At 45.0% G+C, this 18,611-nt stretch overlaps 1 pseudogene; it reads left to right on the top strand.

Moving 5' to 3' along the window:
* Positions 1–8,529: 8,529 nt before the first annotated feature.
* Positions 8,530–10,954, top strand: LOC111163227 (signal transducing adapter molecule 1-like; annotated as a pseudogene).
* The last annotated feature ends 7,657 nt before the right edge of the window (positions 10,955–18,611 follow it).

Raw genomic sequence — 18,611 nt, 5'->3', positions numbered from 1 at the left:
GAGGAAGGGCGGGTTTAAAGCAAGATGTACACTCCTCTTCCTGTCTTTTATCCCTCTCAAATCACCCTCTAAAAGACACGGGAACTGGTAAACTTCTTTTTGGTTTAGTGCTGACAATTTCCACAATACGGTTTTTCATTGCAGTTCATATGAATGGTGTAGCGTAGGGTATTTATCGGGAACAATACTGCCACGTGTGAGTTTTCTGTTCCCCTTTCAGCAGGTCAGTCTCATTCAAGTGGTGGCAGCTGGCAAGGTGGGCATTGGAACGGGGTACAGGTTGTACCGTGCTGCTTTGGAAAGTTAACGTGTGTATTCTGTAGCTGAAGGAGTTAAAACATCAAACAAAACTGTGTAAGGCAGGGTCATCAGCCTTTTATTCATAGGAACCCTGTCCCTCTTCTTCTTTTTTTTTTTTTTTCTCTTCTACATGGCCAGGCCCTGTCCCAGCTACCTGCTTGGGGGCCAGTAGGCCCCTGTCAGCCCTGTGGCTCCCATAGGTGGCTTGTGTGCTTATTCTCCTTAATTAATTTATTTATTTGTTTATTTTTTTAATTTTAGAATTTTTTTATACAGCAGGTTCTTATTAGTTATCCATTTTATACATATTAGTGTATATATGTCAATCCCAATCTCTCAATTCATGCCACCACCACCACCCCGCCACTATTCTCCTTGATTTATAATCCCACCATCTACATTAGTCTAGGTGAGAGATTGTTGTGGAGGGAAGGATTCATAGTTAATCTTTGTGCCAAGACCCTTTACCAGCTCCCACCCTCCGTTGAAACTCAAACCACCTGCTCAGACCACAGCTGACATTCTGCCACCTGCAGGGAGATTGGTGGTCAAGTATAGGATTGAACACCCATGCTTGACCACCAAGTGGTTTTATTGCCCAGGCCTTTTAGAAAGTGCTAATTGGGTTCAGGATACATTGAACACCACCCTTGGATGGAGAGCTGACACGCGTGAAAGGGTTTGAGAGATGGAAGCAAGGATAAAATGACCATATAAACTGCATAAATTTGGTAGAACCTTTTGGGGATGAACAGCATGTTGAATTTCAATAGGAGAAGTATCCCCAAATCAAAGCAACTGTAGTATGATGTGCAATACTAAGAGTAATAAGAGCCAGGGGACCGGGTTTCCCGACCCCTGTGTTTGACTAACTTGCCATTTGAACTGCACCACATGTTTGAATCTCACCAGGCCCACTTTGCCAATCAGTAAAAGAGAACGTTGAATTACATGGCCTCTAACATCCTAAGACCATTCTCTTAGTTTGAAGAGCCTTCACAAGCAACGTTGTCCCCACATGTTATGGCAAAGTGTCTGTTCTAGCAGGTCCTAATAGTGTTGCTAGCCAGTACTTAGCAGGATCCATAAATGAAATTCATCGATTGGTAGGGCTCAATTTTCATTTTTGAAATTAAATAATATTACATTCCTTCTTTCTTGCTCCATCTCTCACCAATATCAGCTCTCCCCAGATTAAAAACGTCTTAAGTTTGAGAAAACAAAGCTAAGACTTGTTGGGATAAAAAGAAACTGTCCCTGAAGGAGGAGACAGAGATAGCCGAAAAGTACCAGAATCAAAAAGTACCCCTCCACTCTCTGGTGTTTGGTCAGGATCTGACTGCATTTCTGGGTCTAGTTAGAGGCAGCGTAATTTAGAGGAATGTGGTGATATTGGACCCGGTCCAGAGAATGGAACAAAAACACAATCAGAAGTTTGGAGAGAGACCATCTACGGGGAAAAGGCCAAATATTCATAGCAAAACCACCTTTTGTGTTTTCTTGACGATGTTTCCAAATAGGAGGAAACTGTGACATGGGAGAAATTAATACGTGTGGCATTGCTTTTCATAATTTAGTAAGACCATAGTAATAAAGTAGCGTGCAAACACCGATTAGCCCATGGTTTCTCCACTTGCCAGGAAGCCAGCAGAAATTTCTCCAAGGGTGGGTTACTACCCTTTCCTTCTCAGTGACCTTGGGCACCTGATGGGGAGGGGAGGCTAAGATGTTTGGTAAAAATACATTCCGCAGCCCTGCATCAGAGCCCCGATCGTAGGAGTATGGCAGAGAAGCTAAGCGTCTGAACCTTGACACTACAGACCTGAGAAGGTCTTAAGACTGTCTGGCCCGTCATCTCCGATGAGGAATGGAAAGTCTGCAGAACTGTGCTGTCCAGTATGGCAGCCACTAGCCACGTGTGAACACCTGAAATGTCACTACCCTACTAGGCTACTGAGCATGTGACATGAAACTAGTCCAAATTGGGATGTACAATAAATGCAAAATACGCACCAAATTTCAAAGACTAACAAAGAAAAATGTCTCACAATTTTTACATTGATTACACATTGAAATGCTGGTATTTTGGATATATTAGGTTAAATATATTATAGACACTAATTTCAGTTATTTCTTTTTCCTTTTTAAAACGTAGCTAAGTAGAAAATTGACAAATTACCATCTGGCTTACATTGTATTTCTATTGGATAGCACTGCTATGGGGGCTGATATTAGCAGCTAACACACATTTAGCATCTACTGTGTACCAGGCACTCTTCTAAGTGATATATACATTAACCATGGTGGTCATATAATTAATTTTACAATCTGTGACACTTCTGAGAGTGAAGTAGGGCAGGCGAATGCTGAACCAGCCAGGATACCGGACAAAAGGCATAAACTGCAACTGTCCTGAACAAACTGAGACGTCAGGCCCACCTAATGTTAAGGTCAAATTAATCCTTACGTCAAACCTATAAGTACCATTATCATCCCCGTTGAGCACATGAGGGAACTGGGGCACAGAGAGATTAAGTAACTTGCCCAAAGTCACACAGCTGGGAGGTAGTAGTGCTGGGATTCAAACCAGGGCAGTCCAGCTCTCGAGCCTTCACTCTTAACTGCTGTGCACCACTGTCTGCTCAAGAGCTAAGTACGGATAGAGGATTTAGTAGATGCAGTTTTCCTTACTTCGCACAGCAACTTGGACAGAGTATTATCCTGTTTTTAGAGTGCAGAAACTGAGCTTTAAATAGATCCAGCAACTTGTCCAAATCCTAGAACCAGAAAGAATGGAGCCAAGAATGGAGGTGTGGGATGCCCGACTCCAGAGAGGTCCTCGTAACCGCCATGGCATATTGCTTTCAGGCCACCACTGTTTAAAAACAACTCTCATATTGATCTCACTACTTCTCCCTGTTCTGGCAGAGGACTGGATAAGAGAAGATGAGAACCCAGGTGTCATCACCTTGGAACAAATACCAAAAGCTCAATCTTCTTGGCCTCTCCTTTCTTGGAAGGAGCATTTTAAGATAATCCAAAGAGCCATCCATGTGCCACATCGGTTGTTCTGCTGTGCGTGTCAGAAATTCCAGAAAGTATCTGCCATTGAGGCAGTGGAGGAGGGCATTGTGAGGAGCTCACAAACACCAAGGAGGCAGCTGATCATCAAAAGGCTAAGAGTGGGCTTCCCTGGTGGCGCGGTGGTTGAGAGTCCGCCTGCCGATGCAGGGGACGCGGGTTCGTGCCCCGGTCCGGGAAGATCCCACGTGCCGCGGAGCGGCTGGGCCCGTGAGCCATGGCCGCTGAGCCTGCGCGTCCGGAGCCTGTGCTCCACAACGGGAGAGGCCACAGCAGTGAGAGGCCCGCGTACCGCAAAAACAAACAAACAAACAAACAAAATAACATAAAAATGGTCATAAGATATAGTTTACACACTTCTAGGGCACAATTTGCTAAATAAATCTTTATGGAAAATTACTGGCTAATATGTAAGGTACAGCATTGAGCACACATAGTAGAAAGAAATATGAGATGCCCTTGACCTCCAACCTATTTGAAGAGATGATCTTAGGCATACATGGACAAAGAGTCATGAAAAGAAAACAGCAAATGCCTTCATGTTGCTTTCTAGCTCCTCAGCACTATTCTGCGGCTTTGCCAAGCCATGTTGCCGGGCAAGCTGTGCCCTTGAAAACGCGAGGCGTGCTATTCTGTGAGCTATCATGAAGCAGTGTGCTATGGGAACCAGAATACAAGTAAACTCACCTCCACCCACAGAGACCCCAATTCTAGAGTGCGGCCCGGGTTGAAAATGACTATTCCACGCAGCTTCCGTGCTAGTAAATAATGTGGTTGAAGCACCATGAGCATTGGAGTCAGCTGCCTGTTACGGCGATAACGGGGCCTGTTAGGAGGGAACAGTGGCTTTAACAAAATAGGGGCTTGTTTTTCTCGTATTCTGAAAAGTTGCTTTATTTAGATCAGTGGCTCAAGGTTGTCAGGTCTGAGGGCTCTGTGATTCTCTAGAATTTCCCCTCATTGTCAGAAGACAGCTTACCTGCCTACAGCATCCACTCCGTGTTCCAGGCAGGCAGAAGGGGAAGAGTGGACAGCCAGTGTGGCCTGCCCCTCTTAGGGAGATCTTCTGAAAGCCCCACCCGACTTCTTAATTTTATTGGTCAAAACTGTATCACATGGCCAGCCCCCTCTGAAAGGAAGGGAAGGAAATACAGACTTTTTTGCTGGGTACATTGTACATGAAATAAAATTCGGGTTCTGCTAATGTGGAAATGGGGGGAATGGATATTGGGTTTATCTGTTGCTGTGAAACAAACGACCTCAAAACTTAGTGGCTCAAAACAGCAACAACAGGGGCTTCCTTGGTGGCGCAGTGGTTGGGAGTCCGCGTGCCAACACAGGGGACACAGATTCGAGCCCTGGTCCGGGAAGATCCCACATGCCACGGAGCAACAAAGCCTGTGCGCCACAACTGCTGAGCCCACATGCCGCAACTACTGAAGCCTGTGCACCTGGAGTCCGTGCTCTGCAGCAAGGGGGGCCACCGCGGTGGGGAGCCCATGCACCGCAGCAGGGAGCGGCCCCTGCTCACTGCAACTAGGGAAAAGCCCACACGCAGCAAGGAAGAACCAACGCAGCCAATAAATAAATAAACAAATAATTTAAAAAAAAAAAAGAAGAAAAAACAGCAACAACAATATTATCTATTATTTCTCATGATTCTGTGGGTTGACCAGGTGGTTCTGGAATGGCCAAATAACCTGAAATGGCCTCACTCCTAGAGCCGGTGGTTAGTGTTGGTCCCTGGCTGGAGGTCAGCTAGGGATTGTTGGCTGAGACATTGGTTCTCCTTCACGTGGTGTCTTGGGCTTCCTCATGGACTGGTGGCTGGGGTCCAAGAAGGAACGTTCTGAGGGCATGCACCTCAGTGTGCAAGCGCTTATCAAGCCTCCACTTACACCATGCTTGCCATGGTCCCATTGGCCAAAGCTCATGGCCTGGCCGAATCCAAAGTCAAAGTGGGAAGCAATTACACAAAGGCATAAAATCCAGGAAGAAGGGTTCACAGGGGACCAGCAAAGTACCAGTCCACCATAGGTAGGCATCTAGCTATCTCGGCCAAAGCATCTTTTTTGATAATATGTTAAAATTTAGCAGTGCTTATTTTGCAGCAAGTGTAGAACAATATTTGGCAAGCATTAACTCTGAAAATCCTCACAACCTTGTGGGGTACATGCTCTTATTATTTCCATTTAGAGATGAGGAACTAGATCAGGGAAGCTTAAGAAAGTTGCTGAAGGTCACATAGTAAGAAAACACCAGGGCTGGAATTTGAACCCAACCTGAATATGCAGCTTGGGCAGGGGTTTGTGAGCACATTCTGGCTTCAGTAAGATGGGAGGAAATCAAGTGACAGAGATCTAATAAAACAGCCATTTAAAAGAGATTTCTCCCATGTTTTAAATACCATTGTCTTTCATCCTCTCCGGTAGCAGGTGCAGAGAGAAGAGTGACATATCCCTGCCCATCAGAGTCAAGGCAGAAGGACTGTACTGAGGAGATGCTCACTTGCTTTCTGGGCAGGTGGTCTAATGCACGCTGGGCCCCTCTTCCCCAAGTACACACTGCGGAAAGCAGAGGTGAAAGCACACGTGAGCCAGGTACAGTTGGGGTGGCTACAGTTGCCCCTGGGAAAACTTGAGGAAGAAGTCTGAACACCTAGGAGCCTCGATGAAGGAATCTAGGAGGTTTCTGAAAGGGAAAAAAACCCAAAATTTACTGCCCTTATACCTCGACAAGTGTGTCAGAAGCGAATCACCGTAACATGCTAGAAACACCTTCCACTGATGAAAAGCACAGTGAAGATGCTCTCCTTTTTCTGTTTGAAAGTGAGTTTCTCCAAGTGTGGCCTCTGCACTAGTCTGTCCACAGAAATACTGACTCAGTTCTCCATTGGGTGGATCAGAAAATCTGCATGTTTAAGGAGCATCCCAAGGGACTCTTATACACAATACATTTGCAAATTATTGGTTTAAAAATGTTCTTTCAGTATGATGATTTTTAAAACAGTGCTTTCAAACTTTTTAAAATTTTTTCTTTCTTTATTTTCTTTCTTTCTTTTATTTTTTTTGGCTGCATTGGGCCTTCATTGCTGCATGTAGGCTTTCTCTAGTTGCGGTGAGCCGGCGCTACTCTTTATTGCAGTGTGCAGGCTTCTCATTGCGGTGGCTTCTCTTGTTGAGGAGCACGGGCTGTAGGCGCATGGGCTTCAGTACTTGTGGCTCGCGGGCCCTAGAGCACAGGCTCGTAGTTGTTGCGCACGGGCTTGGTTGCTCCGCGGCATGTGCGATCTTCCTGGCCCAGGGCTCGAACCCGTGTGCCCTGCATCGGCAGGCGGATTCTTAACCGCTGCGCCGCCAGGGAAGCCCTGGTTTTCAAACTTTAATGTGCATCTGAATCCCCTGAGATCTCTTGAAAAAGTAGGTTCTGATTCAGTAGGTCTGAAGAAAGGCTTGAAATTCTGCCTTTTTAACAATTTCCCAGCCCTGATGGTGGTCTGAAGAACCAAGCTCCACACCTTGTAGCCAAGCTTTAAAAACCTTGGAGGGAAAAAACCAAAACAAACCCTTTTGTGTTGTAACATGGGGAGGCAGACAAACACAGTGGAAGTGGAGGCAGGGGTACCCTCGGCGCATCTGTGGGAGAGACAGAAGGTCACTGCCCTTTCCAAAGGGACAGGTCACTGATAAAAGATACAGACGCAGTAGCAAAAGAGGGAGCTTAGAGATATCCAGAGCAGGCTCCCCAGTCAAGGTGAGATTGATGGGCAAGTGCAACCGGATAGAGTGATGAAGGTGTTTTTCTAATGAATCCGGCCTGAGGAGTTCAGACCATTGTTAAAGAGCTTGAAGAAACTCAGAAGAGTCAGATGGTGCAAAATCAATGGGACTGAATGAACACAAATATTTAGACAGGCTGATCTCCTAAGGTGCAAAAATACACAATTTGTATTTTAAGAGTTTGTGTGTGGTTTTTTCTTCAACCCTTGCTTTTTTTTTTTTTTTCGGTACACGGGTCTCTCACTGTTGTGGCCTCTCCCGTTGCTGAGCACAGGCTCCGGACGTGCAGGCTCAGCGGCCAAGGCTCACGGGCCCAGCCGCTCCCTGGCGTGTGGGATCTTCCCGGACCGGGGCACGAACCCACGTCCCCTGCATCGGCAGGTAGACTCTCAACCACTGCGCCACCAGGGAAGCCCCAACCCTTGCTTTTTGCTGTGGTTTTATGTTGTTTATACGCAGAAGGAAGATACTGGTAGTATACGCTATGTGCTAGTTCCCCAGAAAAGTACATTTTTAATCCTTGCAAATGAATCTGGATACCTTCCTCAGGCAGATCCCCCCGACGCCCCGCCCCGGGCGGCGTATGGAGCAAAGTTCATTCTCTTTGCAAAGCGGAACCTGATACTATCCCTTAGCTACACAGTGGCTGGCATCGATACCACCTTTCAGAGTTAACAAAGGATTTTTACACCCACCTGTCACATTTTTTACCCCCCCATTATGAAAAATAAGTAAGGCAATAATTACTGTCCTATTGTGCAATAAAAAAACTGAGTTTGTGGCGCGGCGGTTGAGAGTCCGCCTGCCGATGCAGGGGACACGGGTTCGTGCCCCGGTCCGGGAAGATCCCACGTGCCGCGGAGCGGCTGGGCCCGTGAGCCATGGCCGCTGGGCCTGCGCGTCCGGAGCCTGTGCTCCGCAACGCGAGAGGCCACAGCAGTGAGAGGCCCGCGTACCGCAAAAAAAAAAAAACAAAAAAAACCCCAAAACTAAGTTACACAGAGTTTTAGGGATTTGTCTAAGGAGCAGACTCAAAGCTAGAGCCCCCGCTCCTCTGCGCTTGCCGCCGCCACGGTAGCTGGGGGTCGGGGAGAGGACGAGCTGCCGCGGAGCCCGGAGAGTCCGTCTCCGTCGCTGTTTTTGCCTGAGGACCCTTCCTTCCTCGGTTGCACCCTGACTCCCTTGGTGTCGATGGGGAGTCCCTGAGGACACCTCAGCACGCAGTGGAGATGCCTCTCTTTGCCACCAATCCCTTCGATCAGGATATCGAGAAAGCAACCGGTGAGATGAATACTGCTGAGGACTGGGGCCTCATTTTGGATATCCATGATAAGGCCGGTCAGTCTCGCACTGGTGGTTATTGGATGGATTTAGAATAGTCTTTTGGGACGGTGTAGGCCCATCACCAAGGCCTAAACGCTCTGCTGTAAGGACTGTCCACTTTGGTATGAGCTCTGACAGCTGTGTGAGCTCTGGGAGCCCTTTAACGTAGAGCTCTCAGTCGCTTTTTGTCCAGCCTTGTGGGCAGCAGACCTCAGTGGACACCATGCAGACCTAAAGGTTGTCTACGGTCTATTATGAGGAGGGTGAACCATAAAGATCCTCATGTTGCTATGCAGGCTCTGACTTTTCTAGGAGCATGTGTATCAAATTGTGGCAACATGTTTCACTTAGAAGTACGTTCAAGAGATTTTGCTAGTGAAGTAAGCAATGTATTAAACAAGTGTCACCCTGAAGTGTGTGAAAACTTAAAGGCTCGTGTGGTTGAATGGATGGATGAATTTAAGAATCATTCACAGCTTAGTCGACTATCAGCAACGGTTAATAACCTTAAGGAACAAGGTGTTACGTTTCCAGCTATTGGCTGTCAGATGAGGATCCTGAGACCCAGAACGGTTAAGTGACTTGCCCAGGGCCACAGCTAGTAGTTGACAGAGCTGGAACTAGGACACAGGCCTCCTGACTCTCGGTCCAGTGTTCCTTCCACTACACGATCCGATCCTGCCTTCCGTTTGAGGCTGCAGAACAAGCAAAAGCAAGCCCAGCTCTGGTAGCCAAAGATCCTGGTACTGTGGCTAACAAAAAAGAAGATTTAGCGAAAGCCATTGAGTTGTCACTGAAGGAACAAAGGCAGCAGTCAACCACCCTTTCCAGTTTTTTTTTTTTTTTTTTTTGCGGTACGCGGGCCTCTCACTGTTGTGGCCTCTCCCGTTGCGGAGCACAGGTTCCGGACGCGCAGGCTCAGCAGCCATGGCTCACGGGCCCAGCCGCTCCGCGGCATGTGGGATCTTCCCGGACCGGGGCACGAACCCGCGTCCCCTGCATCGGCAGGCAGACGCCCAACCACTGTGCCACCGGGGAAGCCCCACACTTTCCAGTTTGTATCCAAGCACATCTAATCTCGTAACTAACCACCAACACGAAGGCTGAAAAGTCCGTGCTGTATGTGACTTGGAAGCTGCTGAAGATAATGAACTCACTTTTAGAGTAGGAGAAATTGTTACAGTTCTTTTTTTTTTTAATTTAATTTAAATTTTTAAATTTTTGGGTGCGTTGGGTCTTCGTTGCTGTGTGTGGGCTTTCTCTGGTTGCGGTGAGTGGGGGCTACTGTTCGTTGTGGTGTGCGGGCTTCTCATTGCGGTGGCTTCTCTTGTTGTGGAGCACGGGCTCTAGGCGCGCAGGCTTCAGTAGTTGTGGCACGCGGGCTCAGTAGTTGTGGCTCGCGGGCTCTAGAGCGCAGGCTCAGTAGTTGTGGCGCACGGGCTTAGTTGCTCCGCGGCATGTGGGATCTTCCCGGACCAGGGCTCGAACCCTGCATCGGCAGGCGGATTCTTAACCGCTGCGCCACCAGGGAAGCCCTGTTACAGTTCTTGATGACAGTGACCCCAACTGGTGGAAAGGTGAAACCCATCAAGGCCTGGGGTTATTCCCCTCTAATTTTGTGACTGCAGATCTCACTGCTGAACCAGAAATGTAAAACGGAGAAGATGGTACAACTTAGTGATGATGTTCAGGTAGAAACGATAGAACCAGAGCCAGAACAAGCCTACATGGATGAAGATAAAATGGACCAATTGCTACAGATGTTGCGAAGTACGGATCCCAGTGACGGTCAACCAGATCTGCCAGAGTTCCTTCATCTTGAAGCCATGTGTCACCAGATGGGACCTCTCATTGATGAGAAGCTGGAAGATATTGATGGAGAACATTCAGAACTCAGTGTTAAAGTGATGGAGGCCCTGTCCTTGTATATACCAAGTTAAGGAATGAAGATCCAAGGCATTCCATGCATGCAAAATTACAGAATCAGCAGTATTATATCCAGTCACCTGGTGTTTCTGGTCCTCAGGTGTACCCAGGCCCTCCTCAGCGTGGAGCTTACCCGGTCACAGGGAACGCACAGATGGGCCAGCTCCAGAGCTACAGCCTTCCCCTGGAGCACCTGTCTTCTCTCAGCCAAGGAACAGTGCCACTGCCCGCGAGCCCAGCCCTTCCCAGTCAGCAGGCTCAGGCTTCCTACCTCAACACAACAGGCAGTTCTGTTCAAGGGAGCACGTAGCCCAGCCAGGCTTCAGTGGACAGTCCTCCTCCTGCCGCCGCTGCCGCCCCTGTCGTCACGATATGCCAGAACGCGGGGACCAGCCTGTCCCAGGTGCCGAACTATACTTTCACATCAGCGCTGCCCCAGCCCAGAGGCAGCTATCAGCCCGCTCCGCCCCAGCAGCCGTACTCGCAGAAGGCCCTGCTGTAGGACTGGGATTCCTCTTTATGGCAAGTATCTGCTAAACGCTGATGACAATGTTATGAGATTCTTTGATATCTTAAGATTTGTTTATCCTCAGCTTATAGGAATCGTATCTTGGTCAACAAGTTCCAATATTCAAGAAGGGAGACCTCTCTTCAATTTGCACTGACTTTTTAGAGGCCCTCCCCTCCCCCTCCCCCAGAGGAATGAAACTACTTACAGCATTTAATTGCTTTCATCATATGAAAGAATCAATGAAAGATTATTTGTCTCGTAAAATTACCTGGTCTGCAAAGCAGTCAAACTGGCAAGCACCATTGTGGCAGATGTGTGCATAGATCGCTGTGTAAATTCTCTCGTGGCCACTTTGAATCACAGTGGTGATCATGTGAATATATTTAACACTGTTAACTTAATTGACATTGCTGCTTTATTTTAGTCATGAACAACTACCATGTTTCATAATGTTTTGTGTAAATTTAAGATAATTACACTGTCTTTTTAAACTGCAAGAGAACAAAGCTGTAGTGTATGTACATGAAGGCATTATGTTGTCCATGTTTCAGTTTCCCATTAAACTGAACCTTCCTTGGAGTAAAAAAAAAAAAAAAAAAAGCCAGAGCCCCAGTTTTCTGAGGCCTGGCCCCTTGATCTGTTTGCTACACTACAATATTTCCATGGATTATTGGAATCTCATAGACACCCAAAGGATAGGGCCACTCTGTCCCACTAAACTGAAGCAAGAGCACAATTTCTTCAGGCATAACTGAGAAGGGCCTAGGTGGTTGCAGAAGCCCCAGCTTACAGAGCTGGGGAATGGACTCTGGCCTCCAGCAACATGGCTGATGGGAAATTCTGAAAAAATTTCCCTACAAACACGTAGAAACACCAGGTACTATACACCAAGCATTTGGTTTTAAAAGCACAGTTAAACTTGTAAGAAAGTGAGATTCACAGGCAGCAAGAAAAAAAGTTGAAACCAGAGTGGCTAGCAGACCCTGAAGAATGGGGCTGCTTGGGGCATCTGCTGATCCAGGGAGCTTGGTTCTCTGTGGGGGGACTACAGGCCTGTTGGGATGAGAACTGAGACCCTGGAGAAAGCTAGGGGTCTCAAACATTCTATATTCTCAAGTCAAAAGTTGGGTTAGGAAAAAAAAAATCCATCCTCTAGCAAAAAGAAAGCCAACCAGGAAATGTCTTTATTTCAGCCTTGGTAAAAGGCATGAAAAATGAAAACAAAGTAGGTCTTGGCTGTGAATGTATAATCCCAAGCCTGACATCATGGTGATTTAGTATTTACTCTACTTGCATGGTCCAGGAAACTCCAGGTAGAAAAATTATTTAAAGAATACATCTAGTTCATAACACCCCAAGGCACCTGGTATTAGGAAGGATGCAGCTTCAACCCAGAGTCTTCAGGATTCTTACATTTAAGAGGAGCCTTATTTGAACTGACAGCAAAAATAAGAGACACATGAGAAAAGAGCCACCACAAACTGGGCTCAGCAGAAACAATGGAGAACAGACTTAGCCTGCAAGAGCTTTGGGCATAGGATTATCTAATACAAAATGTAAAATGAGTGTGCTTAACATATTTAAGAAGTAACAGAGGGCATTGTGACCATAAGAATTGAACAAAAGACCATCAAGAATAAATGGGCACTGTGGTGACCTAAATGGGAAGGAAGTCCAAAAAAGAGGGCATATATGTATACGTATAGCTGATTCATTTTGATGTACAGGAGAAACTAACACACAACATTGTAAAGCCACTATATTCCAATAAAAATTAAAAAAAATAAAAGGCTTATAAAAAGTAAATTAATGTTAACTTAAAATTTAAAAAAAAGGATAAATGGGCAGTTTTGAAAAGAACCAAATAGAATTTCTAGAAATGTAAAATATAATGATTGAAATTTAAAATGTGATGGGTGGATTAAATGACAGGTATATCACAGCTAAAGAGAATTACTAAACTGGAAGAGAGGGATGAAGAATCACTTCATAATGCCGTACAGAGAGAGAAAGACATGGAAACTATGAAATTGAGGCTAAGAGATGTGGAGGAAAAAAACAGATGTTCAAAATATATCTAGCTAGAGTTCCAGAAGGAGACAATAGACAAATGGAAGAAAGGCAATATTCAAAACAATAATGAAAAGCCTGAATTTGTGAGAGACCTGAATTCTTAGATTGGAGAAATACATCAAATCTGAAGCAAGATAAATAAAAATGAACCCATTACTACAAGCATCATAATGAAGCTTTAGAAAACTAAAAACAAAACAAAATGAAAAAAGGAAGAAAAAAAATCATAAAGAGAACCAGAGATGAAGAAGAGATTACCCAAAAAGGAAAAATAATTAGATACCAGTCTTCTCAACAGCAACAAGAGAATTCAGAATCCAGGGGGACAATTCAAAGTACGGAAAGAAAATAATTGCCCCTAGAATTGTATACCCTGCTAAACTATCATCTAGGACATGAGGCAAAAAAAGACATTTTCAGAAGAATGTGGGAGGATAGCCTCATACACTGGGAACTCTTAAGCCTCTTCAGGGGATTCTCTATGCCTGTCTCTATATCATTCAAACCTCCATGGTCATAAAAAGTATGGACAGTGCTGTACCTACATGTTATCACATTGGTAACATTTTAAAAAGTATTCAGGCTGATAGGTTCCTTATGTTAGATGACACTGTGCTTATCTTGAGATTCTAGCCATTCATTCTGCATACCCCTCTTTTTTGTTCTGTTTTTGAGAATACATCTGAGTTGCACACAGATACACATATACACACATATGTATACACACACTGTGTTGGGGAGGTTCTGCCAGAGGAGATTTAGTGAAAGGCAGGAAGTTCAGGGCAGTCATACTCAATATCCATTATCGATCTGAGCAGGGTGAGGAGTTTCAGGTATTTTTAATATACCTGCTAAGAGTCCACATTGTGGGCTGAACTGTCTCCCCTAAATTCATATGTTGAAGTCTTAAACTCCCAGTACTTCAAAATGTGACTATTTTTTGAGAAAGGGACTTTAAATGGGTAATTAAGTTGAAATGAGGACATTAGGGTGGGCCCTCATCACAGAGAAACACCAGGGGTGTGTATGCACTTCATGACAACCACGTGAAGAGGCAGGAAGGTGGTGACTACCTGAATGCTAAGAAGAGAGGCCTCAGAGGAAGCCAATCCTGCCAACACCTTGAACTTGGACTTCCAGCCTCCAGAACTACAAGAAAATAAATTTCTATTGTTTAAGTCACTCAGCCTATGGTATTTTGTTATGACAACCCTAGCAAACTAAGACAACCCACTTTTTTCTTTTCAGTGCATGCCTTCCCTCCGTTGGTAACACTCACCAACAGGCTCTGCTTTTTGTCACTGGACATGAAGTTTTCACTTTTCTGGGTCAAAATTCATCTTCTGGATAAGTGACAGAAAGTATACTCCCTTCTTTCTCCCCTAGGATGCCCATGCGCTGCTCTGTACCAGCAAGTAGTTCAGTCCTGGGCCCGAGTGAGATCCTTGAAGATCTTCCTCCTCTCTTTCCATAGAATTCCTCCTTGTGCTCTTTTTCTCACCCAGGACTCCCAAAGAGCAAAAGACTGATTTTCCCCAGCTGCACCATGACGCTGCTCTCTGTCCCAACTATACCCCAGATGCTCAGTTTGTTGGCTCTAGGGCTTGCGCTGATTTCTAGAAGTGAGGTGAATAAGACGTTGAAAGCCCAGGCCAGAAAATTCCCCACCCCAGATATGGAAACTTTGGGAGACAAACATTTCTTCTGCTCTGCACCAGAGGCCTGCTGCCATCCGGGAAGGAATGCAGAGCACTCCCGCTGCAGCTGGACCTGGGGAGAGCTTTTTTAGCCTTGAGAGCTACAGACCCATGTTAAGCAACTCAGAAAGTTCTAAATTCCTGAGTATTGTTTTGATATCATTTGCTAGATTATTTTGGTCTCAATAGAGTTTTAAATGTTAAAGTTAGTTACATATCTGATAGAATATTGCAGCCTATCTCAGATTCCACTGGTTTTTTAAAAACAATGGTACTTGGAGCCTGTCATTTCCCAGGGTACCTCAGGGGGTAGAACTCAGGAAAGAGGCCCCTCGTTCTGGCTTTAAGTCCTGTGGATCCAATTCTCCTCGGGATTAGTACCCACGGCCCTGATCCTAATCCACTACTTTTCCTCTTAACACAAGTGCTTACAGAATAACTATAGGTAATTATGAAGTTCCCACAAATACATCCTCATCCTGATGAATTAAGATGCAGCCATAAGTCTTCCTTTGTATAAGTATACCATATCCTCTTTATCCATTCATCTGTCGATGGACATTTAAGTAGTTTCCCTTCCTCCTCTTAAAACCTCTGTAGTCGTATCTGAAACTCCTTATCCACGATTGGAAGAAACAGACTTAAAATGCAAAAGCACGATGGAGGTCACATTTTAGTGTGAATGAGCTTTGTTTGAACTGTCATTGGCCAATCCAAGTATCGGTGTGAGTGATGATCATACTCTGTTTTGTCTGGAGAGGTGGGGAGTGGTGGAGAGTGAGAGGCTTTGTGTAAATCCTGGCTAGAATTGTAACTTCTTCGTGGGATCTAGTTCCTCTTTGCATCCCTAGCTTCTAGCCAGAGATGCAGGGAGCCCACCAGTGTGTTGAGTGGAAGAGAATGTGAAGAGATTTGAGAGAAGATATTTCTCCCCTGAGGGGGAAAGGACCCCCAGAGACCTGGCAAAAAAGGATCAGCTTCATGATTCCTCATCCCTCTAATGTTTTTTCCTTCCCTTAGGCAACTTTGCTTGCACAGTTTATATAGAAACTTTGTGTGCTTTTTGTTTTTACAATGTTTAGTTCCCAGGGATCTTTTAATTAAGATCTTACTGCTCTTATTTTCGATCCCACGCATTGAGGCACTTAGTACATGCTCAATAAATGCCTGCCCCTTGATCGCTCTCCTTGGTAATTATGTTCTAGAAATAGAAGTCTATTACTGAGCTGGATTATTATTTTCCTCCCCACTATGCACTTTTGTGCCTCACAAACATTTATGGTTAACCTAAGAAAAGGAGAGTGGAGTGCAATTTTTTGGTTTTCTCTAAGTGGATTTTTAAAGTCTGAATGCACGTGCAGAAAGATATTTGATTGAAGAATTTTGCTTGGAAAATGGGGACAGAATCTTTCCCACAGGGTCTCCTTCACTTTCAACAAGTTTTACCAATTCCGAACTGTAGGAAGAAAGAGCTGCAATTGATGACTCGGTCAACTGCTAAGGAGAGGCCAAGTTTTGGATGAAGAATTCCTGCCTTCTCTCCAAATCCCTGCTGGCTGAGATAAGGAATCCTCCCATTTGTTTATGGGACAAAAGGCATTTTGAAAGTCTGAGCCTTTCCTGAGACATGATGCCTCTAATGTTTTAGGCTGGCCATCCTGGAAAACATGGATTGTTTGTATGTGCTGAGAGTACTGAACATACTACTCATTCTTCTAAAAAAATTTTTAAAAGTTTAATAACATTATTAAACGTTACTTTCCATTTACAGTTATTATAAAATATTGGCTATAGTCCCCATGTTGTATAATACATCTCTGAGACTATCTTACACCCAGTAGTTTGAACCTCCCATTCCCCCCACCAAAAGTGCCCCGCCCCCCACAACTGGTAACCACTAGTTTGTTCTCTATATCTGTGAGTCTGCTTCTTCTTTTTTTTTAAGAAATTTATTTATTTTATTATTTTATTTAATCTATTTATTGTTTCTGGCTGTGTTGGGTCTTCGTTGCTGTGCGTGGGCTTTCTCTCTAGTTGCGGTGAGCCAGGGCTACTCTTCGTTGTGGCGCACCGGCTTCTCGTTGCGGTGGCTTCTCTTGTTGCGGAGCATGGGCTCTAGGCGTGCGGGCTTCAGTAGTTGTGGCACGTGGGCTCAGTAGTTGTGGCTCGTGGGCTCTAGAGCGCAGGCTCAGTAGTTGTGGCGCACGGGCTTAGCTGCTCCACGGCATGTGGGATCTTCCCGGACCAGGGCTCGAACCCGTGTCCCCTGCACTGGCAGGCGGATTCTCAGCCACCGCGCCACCAGGGAAGCCCTGTGAGTCTGCTTCTTTTATGTTATATTCACTAGTTTGTTGTATTTTTTAGATTCCACATATAAGTGGTATCATGCAGTAAATTATCTTTCTCTGTCTGACTTATTTCACTTAGCATAATGTCCTCCAAGTCCATCCATGTTGCTGCAAATGGCAAAATTTTGTTCTTTTTTGTAATGGCCTCGTACTACTCACTCTTAACTCTTATAAATGAAGTATCACCAAGCCTCTATTTCAGATGAGATCCTTTCTAATCACCCCTCAATGTATGTCATGAGGCTCTCTTTTGCTTTGGGAAAACCATTTTTAAAAAATCATATTAAGTAGTCAGAAGCAAGCTAGCACAAGTGATAGCAAGGGTAAGGGCTGGAGCTAGGGTCTACGGCTTTGAATCCCAGGGCCACCGCTTGCTGGCTGTGGGACCCTGAGCAAGGCAATTTGTCTCCCTGTGCCTTGGTTTCTCATCTGTATAATGGGACTAAAAAGAGTGCCTGCCTCACTAGAGATTTTGTGAGGGTTCAATGAGAAGATGCAAGTAAATTGTTCAGCCCAGCGCCTGACACATAGGAAACCCTCTGTGAGTGTCAGCGGTGGTTCTAATCTATTATCGGTCATTAACTGCACCACTTTTGGTGATATATTTCCAGAAAGAAGATGACGTTTCCTCTTTCCTTTCTAAAACACAAGAGAGTTATTGAACACTAAACACTGTGGCTGAAGGGCTATTTAGGAATGAAAAATATCTCCAGACCTCATCATTTTAAACCTCTAAGTTTTATCCACAGTTTTCTAGAACCACTTTTAAATCATTTGGCATTTCAGTAGTGGCGTAATATGCAATATTTTAAAAAGCAGATGTTTAAAAAGCAGATGTTTAAAAATGGGGGATTAAATTACATATAATGTACAGAAAGAAACTCTATTCTTTTTTAGGGGTTTGGTTCTATTTATAAATCAATTTCCTCTTCCTATTTAAACCGAAACAGTTCACATTCCTGCATAAGTTTACGGTTATTGGTGTTTCTGTGGAAACAACCACCTAGGAAGTGGTATTTCTCAGCCTAAGAGCTTCCTCTTAAGTTTTCTTGGCAGGATGAGAGAAGGGTGTTTCATGCCCATAAAACCTATAATTTTAGCATAATCGTCAGATAATAAAGATAATAACAGAGTTGTAGAACTTTAAAAGTAGAACATTAGATCCCATCTAGGCCAACCCCCTCATTTTACAGATGAGTAAATACCATATGCTTGGACCTTGTTTTACAGTCCTAGGAGGGTTTTCATATAGTTGTATCATTTGCCTTTCCAACAACCCTTTGAGGTAGTCAGAGGGTAGGTTTATTTATCTCCACTTTGTAGATAAAGAAACGGAGGCTTTGGAAGGATGAGTGACTTGCCCAAGCTATGGAAGGTGTCAGTCAAAGGACACATCTACAGCTCCAGCTTTCCACTGCCTTGTCGATACTCTTCCCACCAACGAGCTGGATGCCACTCAGGACTCTGCATGCCTACAGCACTGCCTAGACTTCAGTTCTCCCAGGCTGGCTACTTTTGGACTTTGAAACTCTGCCATGTGTAGAACTAACCCCAACTCCCCCGCCTAACATGA

The sequence above is a fragment of the Delphinapterus leucas genome, chromosome 3, assembly GCF_059928025.1.
Source record: "Delphinapterus leucas isolate spDelLeu-1000000601 "Yukka" chromosome 3, BTC_Dleu_Yukka2, whole genome shotgun sequence".
Lineage (NCBI taxonomy): Eukaryota > Metazoa > Chordata > Mammalia > Artiodactyla > Monodontidae > Delphinapterus > Delphinapterus leucas.
Note: the sequence above shows the minus strand (reverse complement) of the source record. Positions and strands in the feature narration are given on the sequence as shown.